Source organism: Mirounga leonina, unplaced genomic scaffold (genome assembly GCF_011800145.1).
Source record: "Mirounga leonina isolate KUSES-001 unplaced genomic scaffold, KU_Mleo_1.0 Mir_55, whole genome shotgun sequence".
Classification (NCBI taxonomy): domain Eukaryota; kingdom Metazoa; phylum Chordata; class Mammalia; order Carnivora; family Phocidae; genus Mirounga; species Mirounga leonina.
In genome coordinates this window covers 430,675-448,842 of record NW_023270816.1, presented here as the reverse complement: position 1 = coordinate 448,842, position 18,168 = coordinate 430,675, and positions in this window count along the sequence as shown.

The window sequence follows — 18,168 nt, the reverse complement described above, 5'->3', positions numbered from 1 at the left end:
ACAAAAAAGTACCAACAGCTCTGTGAGTTGGCTTCCAAACCCACTTGAAGCAAACCACTTTTGTTGGATCGACAGAGGACTGAGCAAAAACATTTTCCCGTGAGATGGCGTTGGCTGTATGCCAGGCTGGAAGAGCAGACCCTTGTTGAGGGGGGACCATGGCAGTGGGTCCTGACGATAAGTCCTCCTGATGGACAATGCACTGAACCCTGATTTGTGCGTTGGTTCAGCTCCTGCTCTCATACCTGGTCGTGGCCCAGGATATTAGATCTTGGATTTTACCTCCCTAGCTTTACTATTTTGGTAATGAATCTCTTGTTCTACATTCTTAACCCCAAGGTTGCTTTTCACAGTGGCCTAGTCTAGTGTATAGGTTTTTTGTTTTTTTAAGCTTAAGAAGAGTAACAGTTTTTAAATGAGAGATTTAGTTTTCAAGTAAATGATACGTAAAAGAGATGTACTCAGAGCCCAGGGACCTGGGAAGCCCTGTCTAGCCCCTGCCTCCTCCCCTAGGCAGCCCTTGAAGAGGCCCTGGTGGGTGTGAAAGGACATGGGGTGTGGAAGAAAGATTTACGTGGAGTCTTTGGGTGTGGGGTTTCCTTCCTTGGTGTCCTTGGGTAAAGCACTCAATGCCTTGGAACCTTGGTTTCCTTGTGTTTACAATTTGTCTATTAAATAATACTTGCCTTACCTGTTCATACCTTAAAGGATCTTATTGGTAAACTCTTTTTTTTAGAGGATAATATTAAAAAGGAGAAAAATTCCTGCAAAATAGAAAAAATTTTGCAAATTTTAAATGATGCATTGGAATTAAAAGAACTTTCCTGAATTTAATCAATATTTACAAATGAAGAGGTCCCTACATTTGTAGCCACTGTACTTCTTTCCCATCATGGCTTCTTCAGTAAACAATTCCCAAACACTATAAATGTAATAGAAAATCATTCTTTCTAATGCAAAATGGGTACACACTATTTATGTTATAACTGCAATGCTTTGAAAGTGTTATCAGTGATCGAAAAATACAGGTGTTAATATTTGTTCTTATTTTTCATGTTCTATATCTGAAAGCTACAAGAAAAAAATGCCCAAAGACCAAGGTAATGGGGGCTCGGTTATGTATTCAGTCCTTTATGCCCTGCAGTATAATTCAATTGGTTGAATGTATTTTGCACGATTTTCCCATAGAACATGCTGTATTTAATAGCATCTGGCACATCTCGGAGAGCCCCATTGCATATCATGAGATGTTTAAATTGTATTGAATACTTTATAAAAGCAATTTCCATTCTGTTGTGTTCTTTTTGCAGATGGTGATCTGAAACAGTTAATGGCAGTAATACTCTTTACTTTCTTATTTGTGACTTATCACTGTTGCAGATGAAGAAACAACATTTATGGATCACTGTTTCTATTCCCTGATTTTGAGGCTGACTTCTCCTTAGACAATACGTCGGATTTCACATTTAGGTCTCTAGTGCCAGATGGAAGCTAGCATTTGTGTGCATGGACTTGATTTGTACCTGTAATAGTCAAGTAGAGTGCTCAATTTAATAATGACTGGTACCTACAGAGACCAATGAACTCGATTCTTAAGGTAGTGGAACCAACACAAATACCATTTGAAGAATGTGTCTGTCTTGCCCAATTTCAAATGCCCATGAGCACACACTTATTCAACGAACATTGAGCGAAGTGGTTGACTCTATGGGGCTGCACTGTTAAAAAGACATGCTTTCTGCTCTCAAGGATTATATAATCAAGCGGGGACGAGTTAGTCAACGATAACAGATATTTATCAGATGTCTCCTTTCTGCCAGGCATTGTATTATTCAAGACAGTGCGATTGTATTTTATTTAGAATATTTCAAGGTGGCTCACAATTTGAAGCTTTAAGGGAGAGAATAAAGAGCTTTGAAAATCACTGCGATAGACTTAATAGTCTCACCAAATGAACTCTTTCGTGGTAAACTGGACATGCTGGTTGGTAAGCCAACTGTTGAGCATAAATTTAGTCACCGATCAGTTACCAAACATGTTTCCAGTGCTCTCCTTCCAAGATGCAGAGGTGTCGACCTCAGAGAGTCAGGCACCTGGGGCGGCGAAGGAACTGAGAAAAAGAGACGACCGTAGAGCGAGGCACAGGGGACTCCAAGCGAGTGGCCCGAGGTGCCGAGGTTTATTTTCCATACTCTTACATACCTTCTACAGCAGGGGCGTAGTAAGGCACATTCCTCCATGTACCCAGGGTTAGTCAAGCACGTAAGAATCTTTAAAACAGAATAAAGGAACAGAGGGGAGTGCCCAGTGTGCTTTTTACAGCTGGCTTCCTATCTACTAAACATCTTCTGCTGCGTACTTTAGAACTGACCACACACGTCCCAAGGGCATTTCACTCTGATCCTTTCGGGTTATTTTTAACCCTGCAATCTCGAGTTTTCTCAGACATCCCGGAGTCTGAGCGAACATGCGCCAGTGGTCGTTGTGGTGTTCTGTTTCCCACACAGAGGCTAAAGTTTTGATCTAGGGAAGAAAAATAAAATCAATATAAGGAAATTTTCTTCTAATTCACTTAAAGAAACGTTGAGATTATTTACTATAATGATGGGATCTTTAAATCTCACTATGTGTATATTCACACACACATGCTAAGATGCTTTTTATATGTAAAGTGTAACCATATCATAATGAAGTTGATTGTGAAATTCAAGAACCCACACACACCCCTTAATATATATGTTTATGTTACTATAGCCCTCAAATGCCTGTTGTCAGATTCTATAGGCAGATAGATGATACTGAATTCCCACAGTTGAGGATAGAGAAGAAAAAAATGTGTCCACATTCACCCATTTGTTCATTCCATCATTTAGTCTTTTTTTTAAGATTTTATTTTATTTATTTATTCGAGAGAGAGAGAGCACAAGAGGGAGTACGGTCAGAGGGAGAAGCAGACTCTCCGCCGAGCAGGGAGCCCAATACGGGACCCAATCACAGGACTCCGGGATCACGACCCGAGCTGAAGGCAGTCACCCAACCAAGTGAGCCACCCAGGCGCCCCATCATTTAGTCTCTTAAAAATATGTATGCATAATACATATAAATGTTTAAAGAGTATCTATCATGTTCTAAGTACTGGCTATTGGAAAGAGAAATGAATTAGGCAGCATCCCTGCCCTCAAGGAGCATGAAAATAAATGCCTTTAATACAGTGTGTTGAGAATTTTTGCAGAGGTAAGCAATGGACAGAGAGCTTTCGTGAAAGGAGAGAATGACTGGCCTTGGGGACCCAGTGACTGCTGGGGACTGTATGAGGTAAGCTTTCTCAGAAGAGAAGATGGTAAACGGCACAAATCAGAGATGGCCAGGCAGGTAACAAGTGTGAGTGGATTGGGTGGAGACACGAAGGTACAGTGTGTGTGTGCTGGCTCATGGGCTTGAAAGCTCACTCTGCATGTTCCTCGGTGGGTCATTTGATTGGAGCACTGGGTCACTGGAACTGACTGGCCAGAGATGAAGGCCAGATGATGGAGGTTTTGCAAGTGTGTGATGATGAAGAGTGTGGACTCCAGGCCGTTCTCTAAGCAATGGAGGGCCAACAAAGGGTTTTAAGCAGTGCCCAATCATATTTTCATTTTTAATGATGCCTCTCCTAATAGTATTGAGGATAGATTCAAAAGGGGTACATTTGCAGATAAATATTTATTTAGGAGACTGATAAAACCACAATTAGTGAAGGGGACAGAGGGATCTTAAAGAAGGGGGCATTGTATAGGGATGGATAGATGAGGGCTGGGATGAGGGAGAGGAAGGTACTTAGGATGAATGCCAGATTTTGGAAAACCAGAGGGATGGCAGTGCATATTTTCCAGAAGAGAGAGATGGCAAGAGAAGTAATCTTTGGGTGCAGAGTAATACATTTTGTGTTGGTCCTGTTGAGGTGGAGGAGATGTTGGGCTCTCTGGGAGGCAAGTCCTGCAGGCAGATCTTGCAACGTACGACTTACTATACTTTGCAGCCCAGGAACACGAAGGTAAATAAAACATGAGTTTCTGCAAAGAATTCACGGCTCAGTGGAAGAGTTAGTGTCCACATTCTAGGAGAATGCAAACCAAAGCTAACCCCGAGCTATGACTGAAGACATTCCCAAGCTGCTGTTCCCATTTGTCTTTCTGCCTCCAGCTTCTCAGCAGCTCTTCCTCGCCCTGAAATCCAGGCTCCAACCCCGCCAGACTTTGGAATACATATTTAATTACATCACTCCCTAGTTAAAAAACCCTTTGATGACTCTCAATTAACTATGGGATAAATCTCACACTCCTTACTGTGTCCTTTAGGGATGCTCAAGTCTCATACTCCACGCACCCCTTAAACACTGATAATTGGAGCCAATACACTTGACAAGCTATCATTGTGTGCCCGAAGTTCATGCTCCTGAACTTGGCCTAATGCATTTCCTCGGCTTGGACTGGCATCCCTCGCTGCTCTGCGGGGACAGCTATACTCACTAATACTTAACCTTGACTTCTGTTGCACCTAGAATAATTACCATGTAATAGAAGAATATATGGCGAGGAGTGTGTACTACTGGGGAGACCTGGGTTCTTGTCTTGGCCCTGTGCTTTCCAAATTACATGGTCTATGGTCAGTCACTAAATTTCTTTAGATCTGATTTCTTCATTTGTAAAATGGAGTTGAAAATGCTCTTGCAGTTTTCCCAGGGTGATGGAGAAGTTCAGAGTGATAAATAGACATAGAGTAACTTGTAAATGAAACGTTTTATAAATGTATTTTATATGGACATTTTACTTTAGGCATTGAAATGCCTATTTCTAAATAATATGGCAAAATGTACAATTAATGGCATCTTTCAATGGCGAACCTTCTTTCTTCCTGAGAATTTTTTGATGAATCTATACTGCAAATAGGGAGGTGCTATCTATCACCCACCCAAATCGATCACTTTACTTTGTACTTGGTGCCCTGCTCGGTACTGAAAATTTATCATTTATTTTCTCCTTTTGGAGATTATGTGTATTTATATGTCACAGCTGACTAGGCTACAAATTATGCTCTCTTCTATTTCAGAGAAATTCAACTTTATCTCAGGTTCTATAACTAACTTTTACTTGGGTTTGGCTGCACGATGGGTAATAGATAATTTCTGGTACTTTTGCTGGGTAGTCCTCAAATATTTATGATCCGTTATTCTCCCTGTGTTAATATGATGGCACTTAGACGGTCCTCGGTGAAGGCAGGACAACTGGAGCGACAGTGACGGGTGGCCCCTTTGGCAATTACATTCAACTTTTTATCTGCTTGTCCATGCATTTGCAAAAGTGAATGCACAAACACGGAGGGAGAACAGAAAACGAGGCTACTGTGCAGATAAGCGTTTGAATGTGTCATCTGAAATGCGAGTCCTAATTGGCCCTAGACAGCTGTTAAAACATTCCTGTTCCTCTGAGTTGACCAGAACTTCTGCGTCTGAGGTAATTATTTCTTTTTTCTTTCATCTAGTTTTCTGTACCCACCAGCAAATACGCAAAATAAATGCATATTTCCATTTTCTGAAAATTCATATTTTCATCCCCTATCCGCCCTAACCTGCTGACCTTTGGCTTCAAACATCACTTAGCAACACTAATAGCAACACTTATATTACTAATATCATAGTTGGTTTTATTGAACATTCCATGTACCAGGCTCTGTGCAAAGTGCTTTATTCACATTGTCTCCTTTATTCTCCACAACGTAGGTCGATAAGAACAATTATATTAATACATAAGGACTATGATATCCCTATTTTCCTGATTAGAAAAATGAAGCATGGAGAAGTTAAATAATTTGCCCAACGGCACCTACCCGACCACCAGGTAGCGGTAGGGCAGAGTGGAAAACCCAGAACTTTCCGATTCTAAAGCCGGGGCAGCTAACCACTGAACCCCTCACTGTGTCCTGGGGCTCCGTGTCTGGTACGTTTCTCTTTGCAAAAGCTGTACCTCCTCTTTAAAGAATGCTGTGTTAGTTTACATCATGTGTTTCTTCTCTCTTCTCATATCCTTCTCTCTGCCTAATTAAATCCCAACATACACCTGCTTGAAAGCAGTGTCTGAAGTGAGTGGGTGACCCGGGGTGAGGCCTGTCCTAGGGTGGTTGGTGGCTTGGACCATCACCGGCTGTGAGCAGCACCAGTTTGTTCCATGAGGTACACAGTATATCATTCCCTGTGTGTGATGTGAACAAAATCGAGGGTTGGTCAGACTCTCCGCCAAGTCTGTCTCCTCCAGGAAAGCCTCCTATAGTTCGGGCTCCGCTGCTCCCATAACAGGACATTCTCTCACTGAATCCAGCTGCTAATGGATCATTGTTCATGTTCACTGATCTTTCTAGAGTCTAAGTGTTGACTTCAATTAGAATAAAACTTCCTGAGGGCAGTGCCAGGCACATGGGAGTTGCTCGTTGATAGATGAGCATTATTAATAAATAGGCAAATAAGCTTCTGCCCTGTACAATGACCTGTTATTATCCTGTGACTAGGTTTCTAAGTCAAAGTGAAATGGAAAATTGAAGTAATTATCTGGACAATTTAGCAGGAAAATAGTGGCAGGCTAAATTTTTCAGATAACGTGTGAGTGCTTCCCATATCACTTAGATTAGGAGATCTGAACTGTGTTTGCACACCTGGTCCTATATAGTCAGATTCAGCTTTCAGCCCTTTAGGAGAGGACTCTGGTTGTTTATCCAGAGAATTCATCTATATTCACCTCTCCAGCATGGCCTCTGGTAATATACACAGTACAGCCATGCATCGCACGGTCCGCAATTCCCCTTGACCACCCTGTTGGAGAACCAGGGAACCATTTATAAATATACTTTGCCACATGCCCCCAAAATGTTCATATATGGGGAATTTTGCAAATGCCATGAGGTACACACTACATGTGGCCTGGATAAAATGCTTTCTTTATAGAACCATCTCTGGTGCAACAATCCTCATATAATTAAGGCACCAAAGCCCATTCCACCAATAGCAGAAAAGGACACAACAACACGGAAGCATCTCTTTCTCCCCAAAGGCACGTTATTTTGTGCTGGAGACTCTCCATAGGTGGAGAAGCACAAAGAGAGACAGCACAGCATTTGGGCTCTTCCATTAGAACAGAACGGTGGGGGGTATGAGTAGGGCAGAAAGGGATGGGGAGAAGACTTATTTCTATTTCTAAATAACACGTACAACTGGCCCGTCTCCTTGTAGCAGTCATGATGCCCACAGACATTTCCCTTCCTGCCCAGCTCTGCATTTGAGTATTTCCTCCTTGATTTCTCAGATCAGTGTGTGGTAGTTGGTATAAGCCAAACAGATCCTTAGAGCACTTAATAAATCCAGAAGAGGCATATAGGGGAGCCCTTATAAATATATAATAACCACCTCTGGATAACACTTAGACATTTTAACTCCCTGAAAGTGATGTATTTTGAGGGTCTCCAATTGCAACATCATGAAAGGAGCCACACGGGTGATGTGGAGATGGAAAAGCATAATGCATTTAACGTGGCTTTTTCGGACCACTCTTTCATCAACTATTGATTTGATTGCAAAAGCCTTTAGTTAGTGCAGGAATTCCACTGGTAATAATTAAATTTTCAAGGGATACGCTGGTAGGAGAAATGAGGGGAGTAGGGGAGGGAGGGGCTGCGTGTGGAGTGGGTTCCACGAATGTTAATGACTCTGTTAGAGTTACATAAAATTAACAGAAATTAGATCTATGGTTATTGAAGAGCCTCCTTTATATTGAGAAGAGCCATTTAAGTATAACGATTGGGGATTATGGTTCAGTGGAGCCTTTTAACTGTTCATTTGCCTGCCTAACTGACCGCTGGGCGGGCGTGATAAATTCAGGATATTGTGAAATGACCCCTGGTTTCCCTTTCATTTGGATCCTTGACCTAGTTCTTTCCAGAACATCACAGTGAGGGTCAGGGCTGGGATTTGTCCTTTCCTGAGTGAGGTTCCCTGAAACTAGCAGTTCTTGCAAAGCTTACAGTCATTAGCTGTTTCCCCCTATTTATCTCGATTTCTGTCTAAAAGACCTTCCCCCTCATTTCCGTTGAATCGAATTGGAATGTAGTTTTAGCGTCTCCTTCCTACACAGGCCCACAGTCGCCGTAAAAGGTTACCATGATCCGAACGTGCATTATCTCCAAATAGAGGTGGGTGCGCGTTCTGACTGAGAACAGCAACATTTAAGACAATGGAGTGCAGCTCCTGTAATTGACAGGGTTTTTTTTCTTCCTGTGGAAATATTTTGTATGCTAATGTGCTTCTGATGGCGAGACCCGACTTTTTACTGCTAACTTCAGCGCTGGTTGCGGAGTGTGTTAGCTCAGGTTTCATGGGAAAAGATATTCTTTGTGAGTAATGAGCTGAGAAGTGAGCGGGAGGATGCGATCTGACTGCTCATGATGGAGACTTGACAAGAAAGAGTTAAAACCCAGTCTATTGTCTGAGGCGCGCTTAGTGTTAGGAAACTGGGGCAAATAGATGAATTCACCGGGGGCCAACTGTTTGATTTCTTTCCCTGCTGTTTGGCACAGGAATGAATTTGTAGCTGCGTTAATAGCAGAAGGGTGGATTATATTCTCTTTTGTAGGAATTAAACCCCATAGAGTAATTTATGGACAGCCAAGCAAAATTAAGCCAGAACATATAAAGAGATTTTGGTAGAGTTATCTTGAGGCAAATACTATTGGTTTCAGTGTCAAAATGGTGTTGGTGCTGCATGGGATCCTTTGGATGACCTGCATTCTCTGGGAGAGAGATGTGTGCAGAATATTCTGTTGCCTTGTGCTTTGGGTTCTCTTTTCCACTTTTCCTTCTGCCATAACGGAGGGCAGCTTGGCTCCTTCAGAGAATGGACAGATTTTTTCACAGTGCCATTAGGATTCACCACTACCTGATGGTCATGATGCTTTCCAGGGATGTGAGTCCATATAAAAAAGTGTGTCACCCATTAGCCCGTGACTTAATGTGCACTTACTCAGGGTAAATAATTCAGGAAGTATGAGGAAACTAGGTTTTTACATAAATATTAAAGGGTCTGCTTTAATTGCTTGTTGTACCAGAATGGCCACCACATATTAGGTATGAGATGGCCAATGTTAAAGTGATAAACCAAGGCACATGATGACTGTTGTTCTAAGGGGCTGTAGAAAGAAGCTTCAGAAGGATGAAGGGAGGATCAGTTGCAGGACGCTCAGGGCGGCAACCCCTGCCCGCCATATGCAATGCTATTTTAAACAGAAGTGCTTCCCAGGTAGTTCGGTATAAGGGCACTCCTTGCCAGATACAAAGGAAACCTCTTTCAGGTGGGGGTCAAGGTCCTGGTTCTAGATCCACAGGCTGATTTTAAACCATGTTGCTGAAGATGCCGGTGGCATGCAGAGCCTACCACTGGGTGTGGGACAATTATCCAGCGTTAGCAACTGGTATTATTGTTCTTATTTTAAGACCACAGATGATTTTTCTGGAGTGTTGTAGTTTTTGAATTGCTTAGACAGAAATAATAATCAGACAAACTTGGTGGTAGATGAGGAAGAACACTGTTGTTGCAGAAGAACTGGAGTGTGAATATATACATGTCAGTTCCGCTATAACACTTATTTGGAAGCCATGAATTTGTTCCAGCACTACCCATATATCAGGGGGACAAGCGGAATTCACAACACGAATTTTGTGTTGGCCTGTGCATGATGTCCTCAACAAGAAACACTAGGTGAAAGCAGAAAATTGTGCCCCGCTGAACCAAGCCTCATCGGGATACACAAAAGGCACACATCTCAAGGATCCGCCAGCTAGCTCAGTTCACCTCGTGTGTGATGAGCCATGGCCCCGCACAAGGTGAATGGAGGTACAACGTCCCCTCCTGGTCACATAACCTCCCACCGTCCCTCCACAGTAATTCACAAGTGGCAACCTTGTGACGCCCACAACATTAATATGGTAAAATGCCGTATTTATTGTAGTATACATGTTTCTTAACCATGTTGCGTGTGTACCAGTTTTTCATAGGTTCGTTATTTAAAACATTTTTATAAACATGTCACTAAGTTGTTTTTTTTTTTTTACATGTCACTAAGTTTTTGAGTGTTATGCCTTAATCTCATTTTCTCCATAAGCCCTGTGGTTTTTATTGTGTGATTTTGCGTAGTGCGGTGATATTTAGGAACCCATATGTTACATTATAGCAGAACTGACCATATTTGTTCCAGTCATTCAGCAAAAACTAAATATATTTTTCTCTCTCTCTCCTTTAAACAATGTGTTTTCTGGGTTCATTAGAGCCTCTCCTTGTTCCTAACGAGCTTAACATAAAATAATATTCACCATCCCATGTATATTTAGCTTTGTAAAATCATAGATCTCTTCATGTTGAATAATCTCAACAAATGTTTGTTGAAATAATTTGAACTGGTTTATTCACTGTTTAAATAATAGAACCTGTAATTAGGGATGCTAAGATTCCTGTCTTAGATATCTGTCCAAGCTCACCACTCTCCCATGCATGAATTTTCCAGATCTTATTTGCAGAAGTAAAATTCTATAGAGACAGCAATATTTCCAAGGATTGGGTTTCATAATCACACACTGACAGCAAGATTTTGGTGAAAACACTGTTTAAGGATCAATTCACTGGCCTTTCTCTTGTTTTGTAAATGTTATTAGTCACAGCTTAATATAGGAGTGGGTTTATCAGAACACTCAGCGTGGTCCTTCCTGTGTTATTTTGTCTTCCCCTTGGCGTTGGCCATGGGGGAGGCCTACCCACGGCTCCAGCATTGCAGGCCGGATTGACAAGGGCAGTGTAAGGAATTGCGTGCTGAACAGTGTCACACATGGCTTATGAACAGATATCATTTTCTACTGGTTTTCAATTCTTTCATAATTTTCTCCCTTCTTTCAGAGGAAGAAAAAAGAAACTGCAGTAAATATGAAGATTCCCAATACTTTTTCTTTTCCCAATATGGGAAATAGATTTACCATCCCTGTACAAGAAGAGAGAAGCACTTAAAATAGCTATTCCCGCCACCGGTTCTCTCAAGTTTAAATCTGATGACCTTCTTCTTCCTCTGCGGTTATTCCAAGTGGGCTTTAGGGCACTCCTGGAGTGGATCAAAATATTCTATTTGGTTGAAGAGCTTCTTAGAATGGATGTCTTAAAAAACTTTGTATTTGCTGTCAGTGAAGTTTGAAGCATTCGGGAGATTTTATGCCTAAAACATTAAAATAAAAACTTTAAAAATATTTTGGAAATTAAAAATTAAAAAAAAAAAACCCAACTTTTGCTTTTGGGCAATTTCATTTCCTGGCATTTTCTGTCATTTTTTTCCCCCTGATTCTTTTCTTTTTCTTTGCTTTTTTAATATTTTTGTATAACTTTTATGTTCCTTTCTTTTTCGTTACTGCTCCTAACTATGGAGAGGCCAAAATCATGGCTATCAGGAATTCTCCCTCTTCCATAGGGTAGTATGTGAGAGAAAATTCTTTTACTCCCTACTTCTCTTCATCCACAGAATTTGGAAATTGTTAGACCTGTTTACAATTTGACCCTCTCTTTCACCATATCTCATGGACAGATTGCTTCCGGTAAATATGGCTAATTTGTGTGCTTCTTTGTTCAGACTCAGTTATTCCACACATGACCGAATAAAATTGTAGAGGAATATGGCCCACTGGGAAGTCAACATGCTGTCTGCTGGTTGGTGGGTGTGAGGGATTGATTTTAGGGAGGCACTCAAAAATGTTCATAATACTCATATAACTTGGAACTAATTATACTCAAATTCTAAAGATAATTCTCCAAATTGATTTAACTAATGTTTTCTATTCCCTCATTACTGAGACTTCATCAGAATGGTCACTACATAGAAAAGGGACTGATAGTTCCAGAAACTCCTCTTGTCTCCTTGTCACCTGCCCTCTGGAAAAAGTGTTGAACAGAAAATAAATAGAGCAGATAAAGGGAAATCAAGGGAGGTTGCAAAATCTATAAACTAAATCCCAGTGTTTTCATAAATGAAGGATGAGCTGTCTTGCAATTTAGTAGGAAATCTGAACAAAAATAAAGATGAAGACAATTGGAATGACCGATGAATCTAGGAATTAAAGAATTACAGACCATTTCATTACTCTGGCTTTTCTTTTGTTTTGTTGTGCAGTCTTGAGTAATTGTATCATAGTCTCCTTGATCTTTATTTCTTAATGTATATACCTTGGTTTTTAGTGCCAGACGTTTCTTCTTTAAAAACAGAATATATTACTAAACGTCTCCCCTTGGTTCATGTGATAAACAGGTAATAAAGTAGTTCTAGGGATTTCAAAAATGGAGAGTCCTAGGAATCCACCAGAAAACAAATATGTATATTGAAAAAATGTGTTGGTAATGATCCCCAATGTTCAGAAGAAGAGTAACGGTAGGCAGTGAATGTTTAGAAATCACAAATAAATTTTCTCAGCCAGGCTTGTTAACTTACTCTCAGTTTGCCGGGCTCTCTTTTCTCCCACAGACTGATAGACTGAAAGTCCAACAGATAAAATCATTTCACAATACAGAAGCAATCACACCAACATTGTGCCAGATAATAGCCCTGTTTAAGTCCGTAGGTGGGATACTTTATTGACGGTAAACTCCTAGAGCCTATGCACAAATATTGGCAGGCAGGTAAGCGACTAACAGTTGGAAAAGGTAGGCAAATAGATGAGGTAGAATCAGAGTCTGCAAAAAAGCCCCTGATTGCATGGCCACGTAAGTGGAGACTATTTTTCCTGATTCATTTGCTTTTACCCACAGAATAGTCATTCATTCATTCTTCCTCCAGTGATTGCTTCTGGCCATGCATTTGGTCTACACAGTGGTTTTCAATCCTGGCTGCCCATTAGCATCTCCCTGGAGGTTCTGAAAGATACGGACACCTGGTCGGCACCTCCAGAGATCCTCATTTATTTGAATGGGCTGGGGACCAGGACTTGACAAGTTCTAAAGCTCCCAAGGTGACTCTAATGTGGAGTCAGCGTTGAGCAGCACTGGCCCTATCAGTTTCTTTGCAGTGTAGGGGTTCTTGGGTCTAGAGAAGCGACTCTTAACCTTGACCATATATTAAAATCACCTGCATAGCTTTTAACAATGTCTATGTCCAGGGCCCACCCGTGAGCAATTAATTCAGAACTTCTGGAATCGGATTCCAGGAATTATTCTTTTTTGTTGTTAACATATAATGTATTTGTTTCAGGGGTCTGTGATTCATCAGTCTCAGGAATTGTTCTTTTAGAAACAACTCCTTAGATGATTCAGCTGTGCAGCCAAGGGAAGGAACCACTGATGGAGAATGATGTGGGGCTATGCAGGAAAACAGTCCAGGTGTGAGAAATACCTAGCCATGGAGAGATGTATTCTGAGGGCATGACTGGCTCTGTCACAGAGGAAAAGAAACATCCTGGCACCTAACAAAATATGAAGAATTGAATCAAGTTCCCTAGTTTGCCGTTTATGAAGCTGGGATTTTTATGATCTTAAATGGGCACCTGGCTCTGTGGGGAGAATGAGGGAGGGGGTCAACAGGGGCCTCAGGAGAGGGAATCCGGCTGGTGTGATTTCCCTGGAATGACTACATCAGGGAGAGGAAAGATTAAGGGCTCTGAATCAGGGGATTTCTAATGACAAGCATTTGCCTCTTGCACCCTCCCTTCTTCACCCTTCTCCCCTTCCAGAAGATCTCTAGCTCCCCGAAGCTCGAAGCTCCCGGTGACCCTTGTCACAGCTGACCCAAGCCAGCTCTTTCCAGAAACACCCAGGTACTTGTCAAAACAATGGCAATCATTGTAAACTCAGCTCATTATAGAGTGAATAACAATTACCCCTCATCAAAGGAGTTTTCAAACATCAGTGTGTCAATATAGGCATTCTTTTCAAGCTCTGTTTGACCTGCAGGCTCCTGGTTGCCCACGTCATAGATGCTGACTCAGTTAGAGGCAGACTGAGCCGTCTGCAAGGGCATGCTGGAATTTAGATCTTTCAAAGGGTGGCCAAGTGGTTCTGATGGCTTTGGTTCTTGAGCAGAGCAAGTGAGCGGCAACTGTGCGTTGTTGGCTTTTAGAGGAAAATGAGTGAGAACCCAAACAAAGATCTGACTTCCTCCCTGACACCACATTCACTTTTCATCCTAATATCTAGCCATTTCTCCAGGAACCAGGGTTTGAGCTGTATCTATTGTATATTTCTGTGATTTCTGCAGATGTCATAGATTGTAAGCCATTAATGATATAAGTGTATAATAGATACTTGTCCCCAGTCTCCTAATTTAATAATGAAGCCTTTCCTTGAAGGTGTGCCTGGACAAACTATACAAAAACTTCCATAAAATTCCTATAAAGCACAAAGAGCAGGGCAATAATGCAATTTTCTCTACAGCATGGGTCTCCCAAGCATAGTAGACAGATGTCTTGCAGAAAACTATCTTTCCTGTCCTACCTTTTCTGTCCTGGCCCCTATAGCTGGCCCTGGACCTGGCTATCATAAGTGACTAACCCCTTATATGTAGATCTCAAAGATGTTTAGGGTGAGAATACGGTCTGGGGTATTCTTTGATACATAATATTTGCCCCCTTCAGTCCATGCCCAAAGCCTCCCCTGTAGATGTCAAACATGTCTGAAGTTGGGTTTTCCTAAGCATGAGTGGGGTTTGAAGAAATTGAGTGAAATGTCTCCAAAATGGAGATGATAATTTTTATGGTCATGTATATTCATATGTGGACAATAAACCAGAATCACCCCTTTTGGAGTGTAACACAGGAATTTATAGGTTCATGTTTCTTCTTCTCAAGAATCTGGCAATATAGGAATATAGGAATCAGTTTATTCATGAGAAAATGGAAGTGCAAAGAGGAAGGTAACTTGTCCAATACCACACAGATGATTAGTGGTGAAGTCGTGATTTGAATCCAGATTCACCTGAACACAAGCCTGGGCTCTCTCTGTACCACCTTGCTTCTCTGGAGACTGCCCTGAGTGAATAGCGGTAGTGGAAACAAGGCCATTCTCATCCTGCTCCTGCCACACCTGGGAGTGCAAGTCACAGCAAGTTTTTCACGAGGGCTTAGAGTCTGAATGCCTCATCTATCTCCTACCTGAGACCTCCTCCATTCTATCTCCTTTAGTTTTGAGCTTTATGGATGCATGCTTGCATTGGAAGAAAGGATTCTACAGCTAAAATAAAGTCTCTAAACTGCAAGACTAGATGATTCCAAGGTGGTCTCCATGCTCCCTTCCAGCACCTTGATTTGAAAATTCTAGATCTTAGAATTGGTTCCGAGGCCCCAGATAGAGAAATACAAATCCTCTTTGCCATGATCTGGAAGGTGACTCTTCTCATCTCTGACCTCTCATGACAGGCTTACAGGTGACAGAGGAAAATTCTGGAGTGCTCGTGCTTGGGTGTGGCCTTATTAGGTACCGTGATCTATCAGCACAGGAAAACAGAAGTAGAAGCTCCCATGTGGGGAACTCACAAGAAGACAATCATATATAAATGGGTTAAATCCCCTTTATTGGAGGATGTAGGCAAAGATGCACAAGATGGAATTCAGGGGTGTAATCTCACTTTATCAGTCCTGCTTTCCCTCTTAAGCCTTATCATTTAAAGCAGAGCTTGCAGATCTGCCACATCAGCATCACCTAGGAGCTTGTTAGACATGCAGGACCTTGAGTCTACACTAGACATATGGAATCAAAATTTTCATATTAAAGATTCCCATGAAATCTGTATACACATTAAGGTTTGAGAATTCTTGCGCTTGAGTAATACTGAAAACCATAAGAACATCAGAGCAGAAGCCTGTAATAGAGGGAGAGAGTGGTAGATTTGTCTCAGATACCTTATGGTCCACGAAACACAAATGAAAATGTATTGTGAAGCTTAGCAATCACAAGGATAGATTCTACCGTAAGATGTAACTCCCCTCCTTTCCTCCTCTACTTTGATGATTCTAATCCATAGGCAGACATTTGCTGGAATGGCCAACTTGATTGTTATGATTGGAACTCTATGTTGGGATATAACAGGCAGCTCAGCCAGGAAGCAGAGACATTTGGGGCTGGTTAGGGTGAGGAGAAAGGGGATTCTCCTGGCTGTCAGTCATTTCACAGTGTCTGGACAATAAAGCTTGGTAGGATCTAGCCCGAGCCTGCAGAAAGTCTGCCTGCTTAGATTAGAAATAAATCACATGGGGCAGCTCTCCCATGAAGGCTGAAGGTCCTTAGTACCTGCAGCTGAGCCGGATTGAGGATGGCTAGGGCTGACACTAGTCTATGGTGAGCATTAGTCATGAGCTTTGTGTTGCTGCTTTAGGAAGAATAGATCATACTAGTTGCTATAACAGACACTCCACCTCTCAGTAATAGAAGCTTATTTCTTGCTCATGTCATAGTTAAATGTGGGTCAGGTGACTACCCCAAGCTTCACATGAAAGACCCAGACTGTTTCTTCTCTTCACTCAGGGCAGTCTCCAGAGAAGCAAGGTGGTACAGAGAGAGCCCAGGCTTGTGTTCAGGTGAATCTGGATTCTGCCATCTTGTCACTTCAGGTCACCTTGACCTCATTCAGAACTGAAGCAAGGATTGTGAGGGATGCTTTCATGGGCCAGGCCTGAAATGGCATCCATTTAATCTACCCATCATCCAGAATCTGGTCACCTGGCCTTACCAAAGGGCCTACCACAGGACAGTCTGGGAAATACTGCAGAGAGGAAATAGATTTAGTGGCTATCCAGCAGAATCTGACCTTGTCTGAGTACGTAGAGGAATCAGTACTGCCACACTCATTGGGAAAGTGTTGAAAAATCCCCTCCTCTTCCTGTGTTTCTTTAGGTGAAACCCATTTGTCTGAGATAAATGTATTTTTATGCATGTGTTCTATATAAGTGAGTGTGGGGAATACAAATCTGACAATGTCCTAGAATTGATGGGTAAAGATTGCATACCGGTGAGTTCATCTGAAGACCATAAGGAGGAGTTAGGGATCTGGAAGAGTCCCATATGCCCTCTTGACAGGGCCCTGAAGATCAAGAGGCTGCAGGTGGGCACTTTTTAAGAGGATCATATATGTGTGTAAATGGTGGGGGGAAGGGAGGAAGGAGGGGGGAAGAGAAGAAAGACTATTTCCACCAGCTTCTTGGTACCACGTGCTTCCCAGGAAGAATCCCAGTTGTTAAATCGGGCTGCCTCAGCTTTTGACTCCTTGTTTTCCTTCCTGGCTGTCAAGCATGACTTTGGTCACGTGATTACGGTCTACCTGCTGGCTTTATACCTTCCTCCCCCTTTTCCCGTTCAAGGTATGCCTGCTCTCCTACAAAGAGCCACGGTTAATTTCTGCCCCAGCCTTGTCCTGCTACTACCTCCTTTCTTCTACTCCTTGATTTCACCCTGATTTTTTCATTTTCACATCTTGACCAGTTTCATGGCAGAAGGAAGGAAACCAGTCCTCATTGAATGGCCGTCATGTGTCGGGGACTATGAAACTGGCATAGTTGTCCAATTAGCCATTGATGTAGGTGCTAATAATCCCAACATTAAGATGAAAATAGATAAAAAAAAATTAACAAAACCCTGATGCTGAGAAAGGGTAAATAATCTTTCTCTGGCCCCACTTCCAGTAAGTGCTGGAGTAAAACTTTGAGCAGGATGTCTGACTCCAGAGACTGGCCTGTCTATTCCAGCTCAGACCAGCCTGCTGCAGACCCTAATTACCGCAGAATGTTTGTCTCCATCCGTGACACCTTGGAAGTTCAGTTCTGGTCTCGAGAAGCCTTCTCAGCTTTCCTCAAGATGTAGAATTTGGGCCTAGGATGGGGCAAAAACTATGATCCTCTTGAAACTCAGAGAAGAAGAGGTTCCAAGTCAGGCATAAAAGCCAGAAGGAAGAGGCAGAGCCTATATCTTTTGCTTCTTCTAACCACATGATTTGTCTGTGGGAAGCACTTAATAAATCATTGTTCAATGAGTGAATACCCAAATCCCTGATATAGTAGCTGGGGGGTTGACCAGAGGTGAAAACTCCTGTTTGGAGTTCTCTTAGTGACCTCCCCGGAAACAGTGGCGACCAGGGACACGGTAC